We start from the raw sequence: 17513 nt of genomic DNA on the forward strand, positions 1-17513 counted from the left end.
AACAGTGCACTGTTGAGTCAGTTTGGTGTGACATAAGCACTGCGAAAGCAAAAATAAGAGTAGGAGTGTGTTATAGGCCTAATGACTCGAATGAGTACAATGAAGAATTGTACAGAGAAATAGAGTGGGCTAGTAAATCCGAATGTCTTATAATGGGAGATTTTAACTTCCCAGATATTGACTGGAACTTGTCGGTTGATCACTCACACACCAGTCAAACTTTTGTGGATTTATTGGATGATTGTTTTCTGCAGCAGCATGTTCGAGAGGCAACCAGAGAAATTAATACTCTTGATCTGGTTATCAGCAGTGATCATTCGTGTATTAAGAATTTGCAGATAAAGGAACCACTAGGTGGCAGTGATCACAGTGTATGATGTGGGATTTACTTAAAGATTTAATCACCATCAGGGGTAAAGGGTTTTTGCTTCCATAAAGGTGAGTACAGTGTTCTCCGACAGTTTTTAAATTCTGTACAGTGGGATCAACTGACGATGTTACCAACAGTAAATTCTAAGTGGGAAGCGTTCAAGGAATTAATCGTGGAAGCTACTAAAAGTTTCATCCCTGTTAAGAAATATTGTTCAATTTTTCTTATTAAGAAAAATTGAACAATAGTTAGTTCAATATTTCTTATTAAGAAATATTGAACTAATGAGACTCGTAATAGAGAAGAAAAATGCATGGGATGCATATAAATTATCAAGCGACTCAGAAGCCTATGGCAGATATAAGCTAATATGTAATCAGGTGACAAAGGAGGTTAGGCAGGCGAAGGCAGATTACGAGAAATCCTTGGCAAAAGATGCTAAGAAAAACAGCAAGGATTTCTTTACTTATATAAACTCTAAAAGGAAGGGGATGAATCTGATTGGTCCACTTGACATCGATGGTTCGACTGTTGATGATCCTGCTCAGATAGCAAACAAACTGAATGAGTATTTTCCGTCTACATTCACACATGAGGAATTATTAAGGTTTGAAAATGGCAGTAGGTTATCAAATTGTTGCAGGATACTTAATGATTTTGGAATAACTGAAAGCAAAGTGGAGGAGAAATTGCTGAAGTTAAACATAAGAAAAGCACCTGGGGTGGATGGGATCTATCCAGTTATATTAAAGGAGGCGGCAAAGCAACTAAGCAAACCCTTAGCCATAATTATGAGAGCGTCCTTGGACTCAGGGAAGGTTCCCATGGACTGGAGATGTGCAAATGTATCCCCAATTCACAAAGGGGGGATTGAAGGGTGACACGAGTAATTACAGACCAGTTAGTTTAACTTCTGTTCCGGGTAAAATAATGGAGTCACTGGTTAAAGATGCATTGCAGGATCATCTAAACAAGACTGCAGCAATAATTCAGACACAGCATGGGTTTGTTAAGGGAAAGTCTTGTCTGACAAATTTGATAGGATATTATGATGTGGTTACAAAGGAACTGGATGCAAAAAAATAATTTTGATATCATATATTTGGAATTCAGGAAAGCTTTTGACACTGTTGCGCATGGAAGACTATTGTACAAATTGGAGCAGAATGGTATTAAGGGTAAGTTGCTACAATGGATAAAAGGATGGTTAAGTGGGAGAAGACAGAGGGTGGTAGTCAATGGGTGCTGCTCTTCGTGGACTAATGTTATTAGTGAAGTCCCGCAGGGTTCGGTGTTAGGTCCACTGTTGTTTTGTATATTTATCAATGATATTGATGAAGTTATATCAGGCTTAATGTCGAAGTTTACAGATGATACAAATGTTGGCAGGGTTGTTAATGACAGTAATGGCAGTGTGCTACTGCAACAGGATCTAGATAATTTGGGCAGATGGGCTAAGAAGTGGCAACTGAAGTTTAACCTTGACAAATACAAAGTACTGCATATGGGTAGAAGTAACCCCAGAGAAACGTACCAACTGTGTGGTACTACACTTAAGGTGGTAGAAAATGAAAAAGACCTGGGAGTAATTGTGCAGTCAGATGTGAAGTTTTCTGAGCAATATAGACAGGCTGCCAGGGCAGGTCATGGGGTTTTGTCAACGATATATAGGAATTTTGCTACCATGGAAAAGGAGGTGATTCTCCCTCTGTATAAGGCATGGTCAGGCCACGCCTTGAGTACTGCGTACAGGTCTGGAAGCCTCATTTTAGGAAGGATGTAGATTTACTTGAGCGTGTACAGAGAAGGGCATCAAGATTGGTGAGAGAATGAAGGGATCCTGTTACCAGGAGAGGCTTAAGTTCTGCAAATTGCAGTGGCTGGAGACTAGGCACCTGCGCGGTGAGCTGATTGAGGTGTATAAGGCCTTGAATGGGTTGAGCACACTGAATTCTGATGGAATCCTTCCACTTGTTCAGATTACAAACCTAAGACGGCATAAATTCAAATTAAGAAAAGACAGATGTAGAATTGATTTGCAGAAATTTGCCTTTAGCCAGTGGGTGGTTAATTGCTGAAACAAACTTCCATCTGTTGTTGTGGAAGTTGATAGGTTGAATAAATTTTAGGAGGAATGCAGACGGGCATTTGTAGGCAATGGTTATTTTTTTATTTATTTATTTTTTTTGGCTGATGCTGCATAAACTCATAGACTTGCTTTCTTGCATCACATGTCACTACTACTACTACTAGTAAATTCACATGATAGAAGAAAGCAAGCTTATATAGCATCAGCCAAAAAAAACCCTTCTCGTTTCACCCATCCACTCACTCCAAATGTTTGTGTAGTTTTCCCTTGAATCTATTTAAGCTATCAACTTCTACAACAACAGATGGAAGTTTGTTCCAGCAATTAACCACCTGCTGGCTAACGGCAAACTTCCGCACATCTATACTACAACCGTCTTTTCTTAATTTGAATTTATGCCGTCTTAGGTTTGTAATCTGAACAAGTGCAAGGATTCCATCAGAATTCAGCGTGCTCAACCCATTCAAGGCTTTATATACCTCAATCAGATCACCTCGCAGGTGCCTAGTCTCCAGACACTGTAATCTGTAAAACTTAAGCCTTTCTTCGTAAGAGCAACCCTTCGTTCCATTCACTAATCTTGTTGCCCTTCTCTGTACTTGTTTCAACAGCTCTACATCCTTCTTAAAACGATGTGCCCTGACCATTGCCCTATACATGGGGATAATCACCTCCTTATCCCTGCTAGAAAAATTCCTGTATATCATTGACAAGACACCATGAGCTACTCTTGCAGACCACCTGCACTGTTCAGAAAACTTCATATATGTCTGCACAGTTACCCCCAGGTCCTTTTCGTTCTCTACCACTGTCAGTGTAGTACCACAGAGTTGATACATCACTGTGGGGTTACTGCTTCCCATACGTAGTACTTTACATTTGTCAATGTTAAACTTCATTTGCCACCTCTCAGCCCATCTGCTTAACTTTTCTAGATCCTGTTGCAGCAGTGTGTAGCAGCGTACTGTCATTAGTGTCCTTAACATCGTCTGCAAACTTGGACATTAAGCTTGATATTAAGCTTGATATACCATCATCAATATCATTTATAAATAAAGAAAACAACAATGGACTCAACACTGAACCCTGAGGGACTCCACTAATAACATTAGTCCGTGATGAGCAGTGTCCATTGATTACCACTCTCTGTCTACTCCCACTCAACCATCCCTTCAGCAGCAATTTGCCTCTAATACCACACTGCTCCAATTTGTTCAGCAGTCTTCCATGTGCAACAGTATCAAAAGCCTTTCTAAGACCCAAATATATGATATCAAAGTTATTCCCTGCGTCCAGTTCCTTTGTGACCACATAATAGTATTCAGTCAAATTGGTCAGGCAAGATTTTCCCTTAACAAAACCATGCTGTGTCCGAGCTATAACTAAAGTCTTGTCTAGATGATCCTGCAGTGCTTCTTTAACCAGTGCCTCCATTAATTTCCCTGGAACAGAAGTTAAACGGACAGGTCTGTATTTAGTTGTGTCACCCTTTGATCCTCCTTGTGAACTGGGGTCACATTTTCACATCTCCATTCCACGGTTACATCTCCCTGAGTTCAAGGAGGTACTCATAATTATGGCTAATGGTTTTCTTACTCCCTTTGCTGCCTCCTTTAATATAACTGGATAGATTCCATCCACCCCCAGGTGCCTTTCTTATGTTTATCTTCAATAGTTTCTCCTCTGCTTTGCTCTCTGTTATTACAAAATCATCTTGGTCACTGCCAGAGTTTAATTCACCTTTGGCATTTTCCTCCCTGAATAACTCCATGTCTTACCAAGAAAGGCTTCAGTTCTACAAATTGCCGTACTGTCTGGAGACTGAAAAATGAATAATTACAGTCCTGTAAACTTCCTTTCAAGGAAAAGAAATGAAATTGTTGGTCAAACAACTAATGTAGCTATATGGCAATTGCAGCATTGATTTGTTAAGGGACGATCTTGTCTCACCAATCTGAATTCTGTGAAGCATCAACAAAGGAAGTGGATGCCAAAAGATAATTTTGACGTTACGTACTTAGATTTCAGAAAAGGTTTTGATACTGTACTATGTGAAAGAATGCTATACAGATTGGAGCAGTGTGACATTAGGGTCAATTTACTGCTACAGATAAAGTGCTGGTTGAGTGCAAGAGGACTGAGTGATTATCAACAGGCACTGCTCTTGTATTAATGTTATTAGTGGAGGGCTACCATGCTTCAGTGGTGCCTCCGTAGCCAGGTGGGAAGGCGCAGCAGTGCGTAGCACACGCTTCTTGATTAGACCGGGGTTCGAGCCCGTCACCTCCAAATACGGAGGATGCGGAAAGGTCAGGGAATGACCACCGCATATCCCGGAGCAATATGGCCTTAGTTGCTAATGCTCCTAAAAACCAGATAACAAACAAACAAACCATGCTTCAGTGTTCAGCCCATTGTTGTTTTCAAATGAGGCTTGATGTCCAAGTTTGCAGATGTTACATAGGTTTGCTGGTAGTTATTGAGTGTATCCAGGGTATGCTACTGTGACAAGTTCTAAAAATTTTAGGCTGATGAGTTGAGAAGTTGCAGTTCACATCTGGTGAGTATGGGCTTGGGAAACCCAGGGTCCTGAGCTGGACAACATCATTCTTCTCTTTCTTGGTGATTCCTTTCTGCTTCTCTCTCTCTCTCCCTCTGTCTTTGCTGTATGTATGCTGTGAAGAAATGCAGCACCACTGTAAATGCCAGAAAAATTGTTTTATGTTGAATGTGTAGTGTTGTGTTGGGTTCTGTTGTTGTGTTCTGGCGTTTGGCTGTAGGGCCCCTGGTGGGACCCTATGTTGCCTGCACACATCACTAGAAGGTAGCCAGAGTTGCCTGAGTTTCCTGGTTGCATACAAAGAAAAAAGTAGTAAAGTCAGAGTGTGGGGAGCAAAGAAGTCTAGAAAGGGAGGGAAAGTAAGAAATATTGTCGATGTAGAGGAAGGCATCCCCAAGGAAGATGGAGAGAACTCAATCAGGTGAGTTGGGTATAGGGATAGGGAAGCAGAGTGGGCCAGGCTAGTTTGCCTGGTCCTGACCGCCATTTGGGAAGCAGGCTAGTGGCAGAACAAGTCTGTATGGGTTCTCCAGGATGCACATCAGGTCTTCTAAGCTTATATCCTTCCTGGTAGGGCTTAAGTTAGGATTTCTTATCACATCATAGTGTGGGAAGATGTTGTTGATGGTTTTGAGGAAAGTATCTTCTCCTCTTGAATAGCTCTTGGGCAAAGTGCATGAAGACTTTATATTCTTTGTTGCTATCCAGGAGATGATGTTCCTGGTCCTATGGGAGGAAAGTAAGCCTTGTAATCATTTGGCTTTGTAGATCTTGTGTGTGTGTGTGTGAGAGAGAGAGAGAGAGAGAGAGAGAGAGAGAGAGAGAGAGAGAGAGAGACCAGATCTCGAAATGCAGGCGGCTCTGGTGAGGTCTGTGGTAAAGTTCACGAAGGTGAATGATGTACCCTTAGATAGATGGTAAAGGAGCCTGCATTGGATCACCTCCAGGTCCAGCCAGAGGATGCCAGCCAGCACCTTCAGTACATGGGTGCTCAGGCCCTACTGTACAGTAGGGCCATATGATGGTGAGCAGGATGGATCTCCGGATGATATCTAGCTTTTTCCTAATGGTTACAAGAGGTGCTTGATGGTGCCAAATGCCCAAGGCTTAGGTTATTGCCTGTAGAAATGCTGCTCTGTAGAAGGCCGGTGGTTGAGGCCCCAATCAATACTGACATAATAGAACCCAAATGGAACCCTTTATTTAGTTAATCAGAAATTACAGGGTTAGATTCTTGGCACCAAAAATTTTACTTGCCACTTTGCATTGATTGTTTTATTTTATTAGCATTCTTCATAGTTGTAATATTCGATGGAGGCCTATTCATAGCCCTACACATATTAGGGCAGCTTTCACCAGCTGCAATCCTCCAAATAACCTCCATCTTATTTTACAATGTGATAGATCAACGTGCCTTTTCACGCTTTCATTTGAACTAGGATTCAGCAAACTTCTTTTACCAGATGTGGCATCTCTTTAATCTATTAAATTAAAAATTTTATAACACGATTGGCAAAAACAGCACTTGCTATCACTATTATTAATTATTATTTAATTTAATAATAGCACAATTAATAAAAAACGTTAGTGTAATAAATTTCCAACACGTGTAAACGGCTTAAACAACAACCAACTGAATGCTTCACCACTTGGGCCTTTACCACCCACATCCACGAGTGGCTACTTTGAGGGCAGGAATCTTTTTTTCTTCTCTGATTGGCTGTGATACTAACGTAATAATTGCTGATTGGCTCAGATTGTCCTAAATCCCACTAAAAGTGCATGATAGTACAGTACGATGCTGATAAATTTTATCTGATTTTAAACTTTCAATTTATAAAAAAATTGCAAAAATGAACCAAGAATCTGCTGGCCCCAAGAACATCCTTTTCATACTATCGACATTTTGAAAAAGAATTGGTTTCCCAGTTTTTCACAGAAGGCTGAATGATAAATTAGAACAAGGTTCCTGCAGTTATGAACTTTTTTGGGATTTTCTATCAACCAACAGAGTGGAGGCTATTCATTGATTCATCAAAGAAAACCTCAAAGGAGTTTTCTTCTATAATGAAAAGAAGTATGCATCCATTCCAGTAGCTCATTCAGCACACTTAAAACTGTGAAAATGTTAAACTTCCTTTGGAAAAAATTCAGTGCAAAAACTGGTGTACTACTTAAATAACAAGTTGGCTGAGTAGCAGTCCAGTTTTGGTTACACAAAAATGCTTGCTTTATGTGAGTGGGATATTCGAGCAAGAAGCAAATATTGGGAAAGGAAAGTGTGGTTGCCCAAAACAGTCTACACCAAATTCAAAGAACATTAAAGACAAGCCACTAGTAGATCGAAACAAAGTACTGTGACTGCCTCTGCATACCAAGCTAGGTTTAATGAAACAGTTCATCCAAGCCCGAATAAAAAAAGGAAATTCTTTTAAGTATGTTTGCACTAAATTTCCGTTGCTTACATATGAAAAAATCAAAGCAGAATTTTTGTTGGACCAAAAATCTGAAAATGCTGATAGACTCTGTATTTGAAGAAAGCATGAACCATACTGAAAGAGATGCTTAGACTGGTTTTGAAATGTAGTACATAATTTTTTGGGAAGTACAGAAAATATGAGTGTTAAGTTACACTTCTTGCACTTTTATCTCAACTATTTCCCAGAAAATTTAGGTCATTTAAGTGAAGATCAAGGGGAAAGATTCCATCAAGATATGGAAAAATGATGCAGTGGGGGGGGGGGGTTGGAATATCAGTATGATGGTCAAACTACTGCTGGATGCTAAAAACAGGAACGGCAACTAAAACTATCTGCGTGAGGAAGTCAAAAAGTTGCAAGATTAACCCCTAGAAGTCCAAGGATTATCTCATAATTATGGCTAAGGTTTGCTTACTTCCTTTGCCACCTCCTTTAATATAACTGGATAGATCCCATCTACCCCTGGTACCTTTCTTCGGTTTAACTTCAACAGTTTCTCCTCCACTTTGCTCTCGGTTATTAACAAAATCATTTAACTCCCTCTTAGAGTTTGATAAACATCTGACCCTCTCCTCTTTGAATAACTCCTCATATGTGAATGTAGATGCAAAATACTCATTTAGTTTGGCAGCTATTTGAGAATGATCATCTACAGTCGAACCATTGATATCAAGTGGACCAATCTAATTCATCCCCTTCCTTTTAGAGTGTATATAAACAAAGAAGTCTATGCTGTTTTTCTTTGCATCCTTTGCCAAAGATTTTTCATAATCTGTCTAATCTCATTTGTGACTTGACTACAGACTAGCTTGTATCTACCATATGCTCCTGACAATTTATGTGCATCCCATGCATTTTTCTTCTCTGCCACGAATCTCATTAGTTCATCTGACCTCCATTTTGGCCTAAACCTAGAGTAGTATTTCTCAGTTGGAACAAAAGCCTAGTAGCTTCCAAAATTACTTCCTTGAATGCTTCCCATTTAGAATTTGCTGTTGGTAACATCATCAGTTGGTCTCACTGTATAGAACCTAAAAAATCTCTGAGACCACTTTAGTTTCCTTTACGAAAGCAAAAACCCTTCCCTTTGCCCCTGATGGTAGTTACAACTTTAAGTAAATGCCACATCAGTACACTGTGATCATGGTCACTAGTGGTTCCTTTACCTGCAGTTTCTAAATGCAGTAATAATCACTGCTGATAATCAGATCAAGTGTTACTCCCTCTTGTTGCCTCTCTAAAGTGCTGCTGTAGAAAACAATCATCCAATAAATCTGCAAAAGCCTTGCTAGTGTGCAAGTGACCAACCCACAAGTTCCAGTCTATATCCAGGAAGTTAAAATTCCCCATTATTTTTGTGAGATATAAGGCAGGACTGAGTTTTAGAAGGATTGAAATCAACTGACTGAGTTTTTAGAAGGATTTACTGGCCCACTATTTCTCTGTACAATTGTTCATTGTAGTCATGAGTCATTAGGCCTACAACAAACTTCTATTTCCTAGTGCTTATGTCACACCAAACTGACTCGTCTTTGCACTGTCCCCTCATGTCAACTGCATGCACTTCCTCAGATTTAATGTTTCTTAACTAACAGCTTAATCCGTTCTCCCTTTCTGTACACATTGTACACCTCAAATTCCAATTCTGCATCCCTTATATCTGAGTGGCACCACGTCTCTGATATCCCAACAATATCCACTTTAGATGTCTTAACTAGCACTTCAAATTCATCAAATTTATTTACTATACTCCTAGCATTGATGTACATGCAAGTATGCACACACCCATTCTTACGTTTAATTACTGTAACAAAACCCACATATTTATTTGTTTCATGACTCCCAGCAGTTCCTGAAATCTCCAGCAGGCTTTCTGGGCCGCTGCTCATTTCAATAGAAGCAGTGTAAGAATCATTTCCACCTTTGCCTGCAGCTACTGTTAATCTATTAGTCTGTGAATCCCTCCAAGCTAGCAGTTTTCTGACTCACCTAACATTGCCTCGATGTTAAGTATTACCACGCATGGGTTGGAGGTATGAAAGAAGATATTTGTTGACATTAGACTTGAAATTCTGTAGCTTCTAATTTTCAGGAAATATGTATGAAGGAAGGTTGTTCCACAAAACAGAAGTTGAATGAATGAATAAATGAGGAAGAAGAAAAGTTGGTTCCACGAGTTTTAAATTGGCGAGTAAAAGGATGTTGACTGGTTGTGGCAAGCATTTCAACTGCTTTGGAAGAGAGAGAAAGGGAGAATTATAGAAGCCAATTCAGGAGAACTGCCCATAGAAGTAACTATAGAAAATTCATGCAGCAGAAACAGAACATCCATGAGAAAGAAAGTGGAGACACTGTTAGAGATGAGTCATTAATTAATCTAACTGGCATCTTTTGAATGGAATCTAGAAGCCTGAGAGAGGTTTGGGGAACTCAGCCCAAGATATAGGAATAATATTCCATTGTAGAGCCGATTTGGATTGTACAGAGTGAACAGCTATTTGGAAGAAAAGTAACTCCAAGAGCGAAAGAAAACCCAGTCATTTTAGATGCAGAGGAAGCAGTATTTGTAATGTGCTTATGCCAAGAGAGAGAGTTGAAGTTAGTGTAATGCCCAATAGAAATATATGCTCTTGTCTAGAAATCGGAGTGTCGTCGAAGATAAACATTGGAGCAGAAGAATCATTTTTGTGAGATATAAGGCAGGACTGAGTTTTAGAAGGATTGAAATCAACTGACTGACTGAGTTTTTAGAAGGATTGAATTGGTAGTGGATATTCAAGAAGTTCAAGCTATTTGAGCAGGGCAAAGTTTCTCAAACTGGAAGGTGGAATGCAATGTGCTATCATCAGTAAAACTATTTATAGGATTTCTAGTCAACAGAAGGTCATTAATATACAAGAGGATAAGTGTGGGAGAATGAACTGAACCTTGGGGAACATCAGCATCAGTGGAGAAGTTAGAAGACAGAGAGTCATCTACCATCATCTGCAGTGAGTGGTCAGAAAGAAATCTGGATGCGCAATTACAAACAGTTGGCAAATCATTGATGGAAACTTATTTAGGAGACCTTTATGCCAAACACGATCAAAAGCCTTTGAAAAGTCAAGAGCAATCGCTTGAGGTTTCACCAAACCTTTCCATTGAATTTTTCCATTTGGCCATAACACAAACCAGAATATCACCAGTAGATCGATACTGACAGATTCCATTCTAGTGATCATTGATCAGAAGGTGTCTAGATAGTTTGAGTTGGAAATTAATTGATTTTTCCATTACTTTAGAAAGAGTAGAAGTAATAAGTAATTGCAGTGGGATGACAATTGGATGGCAGGGATTAGTCACTCTTTTTTTTAGGAACTGGCTGGATATGAGCAAATTTCCAAGCAAAAGCAAAAAACACCTATCGAATAAGAAAATGAAAAAGGTGACACAGAAGATTAGTAAGTTCAGGAGCACAGGTGTTGAGAACAAGTGGAGAAATACTCTCAGGACCTGGAACTTTCTTAGCATCAAGATTCGTCAAAATCCTTTTGACAGAAAACCATAGGAGGCATTGAATGGAGTATACTTGAAATGTCAGGAGGTGGTTTACTGATATCATTAATACACGAGTTGGAAGAAAAATAGAATGCTAGCAGGTCAGCTTTATCCTTTGCCGAAGTGACAAAATAACCATCTGGTTTTGACAGAGGTGGGACCAGAGATGTGCCAAAAGTTGCGGTCAATAGCTTTGGCAAGAGACCAGAATGAATGCTCGGCTACTATTAGGGCAAGAAGCAAGTTTTCTACTTTTAGCCTGTTTTAAATCTAGTTTGGATTGAATTAATAACTGCTTTACAATTGTTGCTAACTTTGGGGTAGGCAGAAAATGAAATTGAAGATTTGGAAACAAGCTAATTACAATATAACATTTTTCTCTTGTGAACAGCCTTAGCACATTTATTGGATAACTAAGGTTTAGGACAAGATTTTAAGGTGGAGTGTGGAATAAAGAATTCCATCCCTGCAAGAATAATTTCACTGTCACAATCTGAGCAAACGTTGACATTAGAATTTTTGAAAAAGTAATCCATCCAAGGAAAAGAAGAAAAGAAATCTCGCAGATCATCCCATTTTGCATTCTTGTAATGCCAAACAACACAGGGTTGGGAATGACATCGAGAGAAAGGCTTCATTGGAAAAGAGACTATCACAAAGTTGCGGTCTTAGGTTCTTGGAGGACAACTCACTTTCACCATGTACTTAGAAGGGTTGTTTGTGAGAAAATGATCAAGCATATTGGCTGTGTGGTTAGGATTATCTGGTATTCTGGTAGGTAAACGAACAATGTGTTAATTTAATTACCAAGTCATTAATAATTGCAAAAGCCTCAGCATCTCAACCAGCTGGGTCTGTGTGACTAGAAAACAGAAGCCAGCTGGAATTGTGAACATTAAAATCACCAAGGAAATTACCTCACTGTTAGGAAAGTTGGATTGGAGAAAGTCAAGTATCAAAGAGAGGAAATCAAAGAGTTCTAAGTGATTAGTGGGGTTGGGAGAACGATAGAGGCACCAGATGAATTTAAGAGAATGTGGTAGAGAGATTTTAAGCCAGAGAATATCGAAAAGAGGAGATTCTAAATTACTAAGTCTCTGACGGGGAATATCAGAATGGACATATGCACAAGTACCACCTTTTAAGCGAAAGGAATCATACAGTGTATAAATCAGGCAACTTAGATGAGCAGTGGTTGAATCAACTGATAACTGAGATTCTGTCTAAAAAAAAGTACCTGGGGTTTTCGGGCTGTAAGAAGAAATGGCCATGACTGAGACTAACACTGAGACCACATATGTTTGTGAAATGAATGAGGAAGTGTTTCGGAGGTTTAGATATTTTTGCAGATGAGTTTGCTCTATTAGCCTGACAATTCAATTTTACTAGCAGTAATAAGTTTGAGGTGCTGAAGGTTGCATCATCCCTATGGTCTACTAATTGGGGGGGGGGGGAAGTACTGTTTTTTTTTGGCTTTTGTGTTGATTATAAATATTTTGAAGAACTGTATTGCTCTTCCTACAAAAAATTCAGCAGTTGTCTCTTATAACTGAGTACAATGCAAACAGCAGACCTAATTTTTAGAAAGATCTTTTAACTTAAAAATATGTATTAATAAAAAAGAAAAAAGTAAAATGATATCATAGTCACCCCATATTTTTCTCAAAAGAAAAATGAATAGTTAATCTTTTCTGTATACAGTGTAGGAGTTTGAGATAGCATGTAACCTCTTCCATTTGTTGCATTTCGCAACACAGTAGTGACCGTGTTGGTCACTACTGTGTTGCAAAATGTCTTCCAGCAACGAGAACCTCTGCTTTGTTTTATTGCTTTAAAGAAAGATATTTAGAAAGATATTGCTTTATCTTTCTAAAGTTGATGATCCATGCACACTTTAATACTAGCAGTGCCTTGCAGTAATTGAATACAAACATCCAAAGATTATCAAAACACATTAGCATTAGTAGAGGCATATGATGCTTGAAAGCAAGCTTATGCAGCAGGAGAAAAAAAAAAAAAAACGCTCCCATTTCACCCCTCCACTCATTCCAAATACCTGTCCAGCTCAGCCTTAAAATTATTTAGGCTATCAACTTCCACAACAAGCAATGGAAGTCTGTTCCACCAACCGGGTGATTATTCTGAGCGAGAGGAAGAATCCCGTCAGCACAGCGCATGCTCAAACCATTCAAGGCTTTATACACCTCAATCAGATCACCTCACAGGTGCCTAGTCTCCATGCACTGTAATCTGCAAAACTTAAGCCTTTCTTCATAACAGCAACCCTTTGTTCCATTCACTAATCTTGTTGCCCTTCTCTATACTCATTCCAACAGTTCTACATCCTTCTTAAAATGAGGCCTCCAGACCATACAGTACTAAAGGTGTGGCCTGACCATTGCCTTATACAAGGGGATGATCACCTCCTTATCCCTGCTAGAAAAATTCCTGTATATCATTGACAAGACACCATGAGCTACTCTTGCAGACCATCTGCACTGCTCAGAAAACTTCGTATCTGCCTGCACAGTTACCCCCAGGTCCTCTTCATTCTCTACCACTGTCAGTGTGGTACCACACAGTTGATACATTACTCTGGGGTTAGTGCTTCCCATATGTAGTACTTTACATTTGTCAACGTTAAACTTCATTTGCCACCTCTCAGCCCATCAACTCAACTTTTCTAGATCCTGTTGCAGCAGCGTACTGTCATTAGTGTCCTTAACAACCATGCCAACCTTTGTATCGTCTGCAAACTTGGACATTAAACTTGATATATCATCATCAATATCATTTATAAATACAGAAAACAACAATGGATCCAGCACTGAACCCTGAGGGACTCCACTAATAACATTAGTCCACGATGGGCAGTGTCCATTGATTACCACTCTCTGTCTTCTCCCACTCAACCATCCCTTTATCCGTAGCAGCAATTTACCTCCAATGCCACACTCCAATTTGTTCAGCAGTCTTCCATGTGCAACAGTATCAAAAGCCTTTTTAAGATCCAAATATATGATATCAAAGTTATTATTTTCTGCATTCAGTTCCTTTGTGACCACATCATAGTATCCAATCAAATTGGTCAGGCAAGAGTTTCCCTTAACAAAACCATGCTGTGTCCGAGCTATAACTGAAGTCTTGTCTAGATGATCCTGCAGTGCTTCTTTAGCCAGTGTCTCCATTAATTTTCCTGGAACAGAAGTTAAACTAAGCTCTGTAGTTACCTGTCTCTCTAGTTACACAGGTCTGTAATTACCCATGTCTCCCTTTGATCCTCCTTTGTGGATTGGGGTCATATTTGCACATCTCCAGTCCATGGGTACCTCCCCTGAGTCCAAGGAAGCTATCATAATTATGGGTCAGGGTTTGCTTACTTCCTTTGCTGCCTCCTTTAATATAATTGGATAGATAACATCCACCCCAGGTGTCTTTCTTATGTTTATCTTCAACAATTTCTCCTCCACTTTCCTCTGTTATTACAGTATCATCTAGCTCACTGCCAGAGTTTAATTCACTTCTGTCATTCCCCTCCCTGAATAACTCCTCATGAGTGAACGTAGATGCAAAATACTCATTTAGTGTGTTAGCCACCTGAGCAGGATCATCAAGGGTTGAACCATTAGTATCCATTGGCACCTCCATAGCCAGGTGGGCAGTTGCAGCAGTGCGTAGCACACGCTTCTTGATTAGAACGGGGTTCTAATCAAGAAGCCCGTGACCACCAAATACAGAGGATGCGGAAAGGTCAGGGAATGACCATCGCATATCTCCGGAGCAATATGCCCTTAGTTGCTAATGCTCCTAAAAAAAAAACCAAATAACAATAATAACAATCAATATCCAGTGGCCCAATCTGATTCATCCATTTCCTTTTACTGTTTACATAGGTAATGAACTCTTTGCTGTTTTTCTTTGTATCCTTTGCCAAAGATTTCTCATAATCTGCCTTTGCCTGCCTAATCTCCTTTGTGACTTGGTTACAGACCAGCTTTTATCTATCATAGATGTCCATGTCTCGCATTAATTTATATATATCCCATGCATTTTTTCTTCTCTGCCATATGTCTCATTAGTTCATCTGATATCCATTTAGGCCTAAACCTTGAACAATATTTCTTAGTTGGTATGTAAAGCCTAGTAGCTTCCAAGATAAATTCTTTGAATGCCTTCCATTTTGAATTTGCTGTTAGTAACATCATCAGTTGGTCCCACCGTATAGAATTTAAATACTGTCTCAGAACATCATAGTCTCCTTGATGAAAGCAAAAACCCTTCCCTTTACCCCTGATAGTAATCTCTTTGAGTAAATCTCACTTCAGCACACTGTGATCACTAGTGGTTCCTTTATCTGCAGATTCTTAATGCATGAAGAATCACTTCTGATAATCAGATCAAGAGTATTACTCCCACTAGTTGTCTCCCGAACATACTGATGTAGAAAGCAATCATCTGATAAATCCACAAAAGCCTTGCTAGTGTGCGAGTGACCAGCCCACAAATTCCAATGAATATCCGGGAAATTAAAATTCCCATTATAAGACTCTCTGATTTACTGGCCAACTCTATTTCCCTGTAAAGTTTTTTATTTTACTCATCAGAGTCATTAGGCCTGTAACACACTCCTACTCTCAATTTTGATCTCCCAGTGCTTATGTCACACCGAACTGACTCGACACTGCATTGTCCAGTCGATGTCAGCTGTATCGTATTTATTTAAATAAACTAAATGCAACAAAGCATAATATTTTAAGAGTTTAAGATTCCATATCTATATAATATTGGTGTAGGTACACCATAGACAACTCTTAAAGAAAAACTATGGTTATAGTGCGAATGGCACCCACCGATGAAAAGCCAACTAGCTTTGAAACGGTGCCATCTGGGTGGTGATGGTTCCCACCAAGGATAAGTAACAATTGTCTTCTCTATTAGTGAAGCATTACTTATTCGAGATAGTGCAATACATGGTAACTCGTGAAGGATGAGCAAAAATGAGATAAAGATGAAATGATGCCTTTCAGACTACGATCATTGTTTTTCTTTAAGAGTTGTCTCTGGTGTATCTACACCAATATTATATATCTATTGTAATGGATTTATGTATTCATAGCTGAGGAAGAGACATACAGTGTCGAAAGATTCTGTAGTATTGTATTTTATTTTCTCAAAAGAAGCGAGCACAGCAAGCAGGGGGCAAAGCCCACTAGTTATAATTAAAATAATAGTTGTTTATATTTCGTGAACTATCTGAAAACTAATATGTCACATTAAAAAATAAAATTGCCCCATGCAATTCATACAACTCTAATGATACTATGTTAAACCGACAACATTTCTGATTTTTATATAAGAGAACTGTGTGTGAGAGTTGGTGTCTTAAAATTGAGACTCGTCACCAAGTTGTATATGCACAGCTAATTTAGACCAAATAAATGCATATACAGAGAGGTACAACGGTATTTCCTAATCCTTAGTTAGGGTAATAATGAATTAATCAATGCTCTTGCAAAAACAAATTCAAAGAAAAAACTGTTTAACTAAGGGCTTATTTTAAGGTTATTTTAAAAGAAAAGGGTACAGAGAGGGTAATGAGATTTCCCTTTTCTGTATGGGTTTTTCAAGGGACAGTATTGTTCTGACCAATTTGATTGGATACTATGGTGCAGTAACAAAGGAACTGGATACAAAAAATAATTTTGATAACATATACTCGGATTACATGAAAGTTTTTGATACTGTTGCATGTAATAGACTGCTATACAAATTGGATCAGTGTGGCATTAAGCATTAGCATTAGTAGAGGCATATGATGCAAGAAAGCAAGCTTATGCAGCATCAGCCAAAAAAAAAAAAAAAAAAACCCTTCCACTTCACCCCTCCGTTCGTTCGAAATACCTGTCCAGCTGGGCCTTAAATTTATTTAGGCTATCAGCTTCCACAACAAGGGATGGAAGTCTGTTCCACCAACCAGCTACCCGCTGGCTAAAGGCAAATTTCCGCACATCTATCCTACATCTGTCCTTCCTCAATTTGAATTTATGCCCTCTCAGGTGATTATTCTGAGCAAGAGGCAGTATCCCATCAGCATTAAGGGTAACTTACTGCTATGGATAAAGGAATGGTGGAGTGGGAGAAGACAGAGTGGTGATTAATGGACTCTGCTCTTCGTGGACTAATGTTATCAGTGGAATTCCCTAGGGCCCATTGTTGTTTTGTGTATTTATTAATGATATTGATGAAGGCATATCAGGCTTATTGTCTAAGTTTGCAGATAATACAAAGGTTGTCTGGGTGGTTAATGAGAGTAATGATGATAAAATACTGCAACAGCGTCTAGAAAAAGTAGGCAGTTTGGCTGAGAAATGATAGTTGAGGTTTAACATTGAAAAATGCTTATTACTGCATATAGGTAGCAGGAATCCCAGATTAATATACCAAATGAATGATACTATTCTTAGGGTAGTGGAAAAT

The 17513-nt window shown here is 39.1% G+C and overlaps 1 protein-coding gene across 2 annotated transcripts in view; it reads left to right on the forward strand.

The window, feature by feature from the left end:
• Positions 1-17513, forward strand: part of LOC150089008 (lysine-specific demethylase 2A-like) — a 413108-nt gene that overhangs the window by 252535 nt on the left and 143060 nt on the right. The gene's annotated exons all lie outside the window — the stretch shown is intronic.

This window comes from Mastigoproctus giganteus, chromosome 3 (genome assembly GCF_048544385.1).
Source record: "Mastigoproctus giganteus isolate SK-2022 chromosome 3, ASM4854438v1, whole genome shotgun sequence".
Lineage (NCBI taxonomy): Eukaryota > Metazoa > Arthropoda > Arachnida > Uropygi > Thelyphonidae > Mastigoproctus > Mastigoproctus giganteus.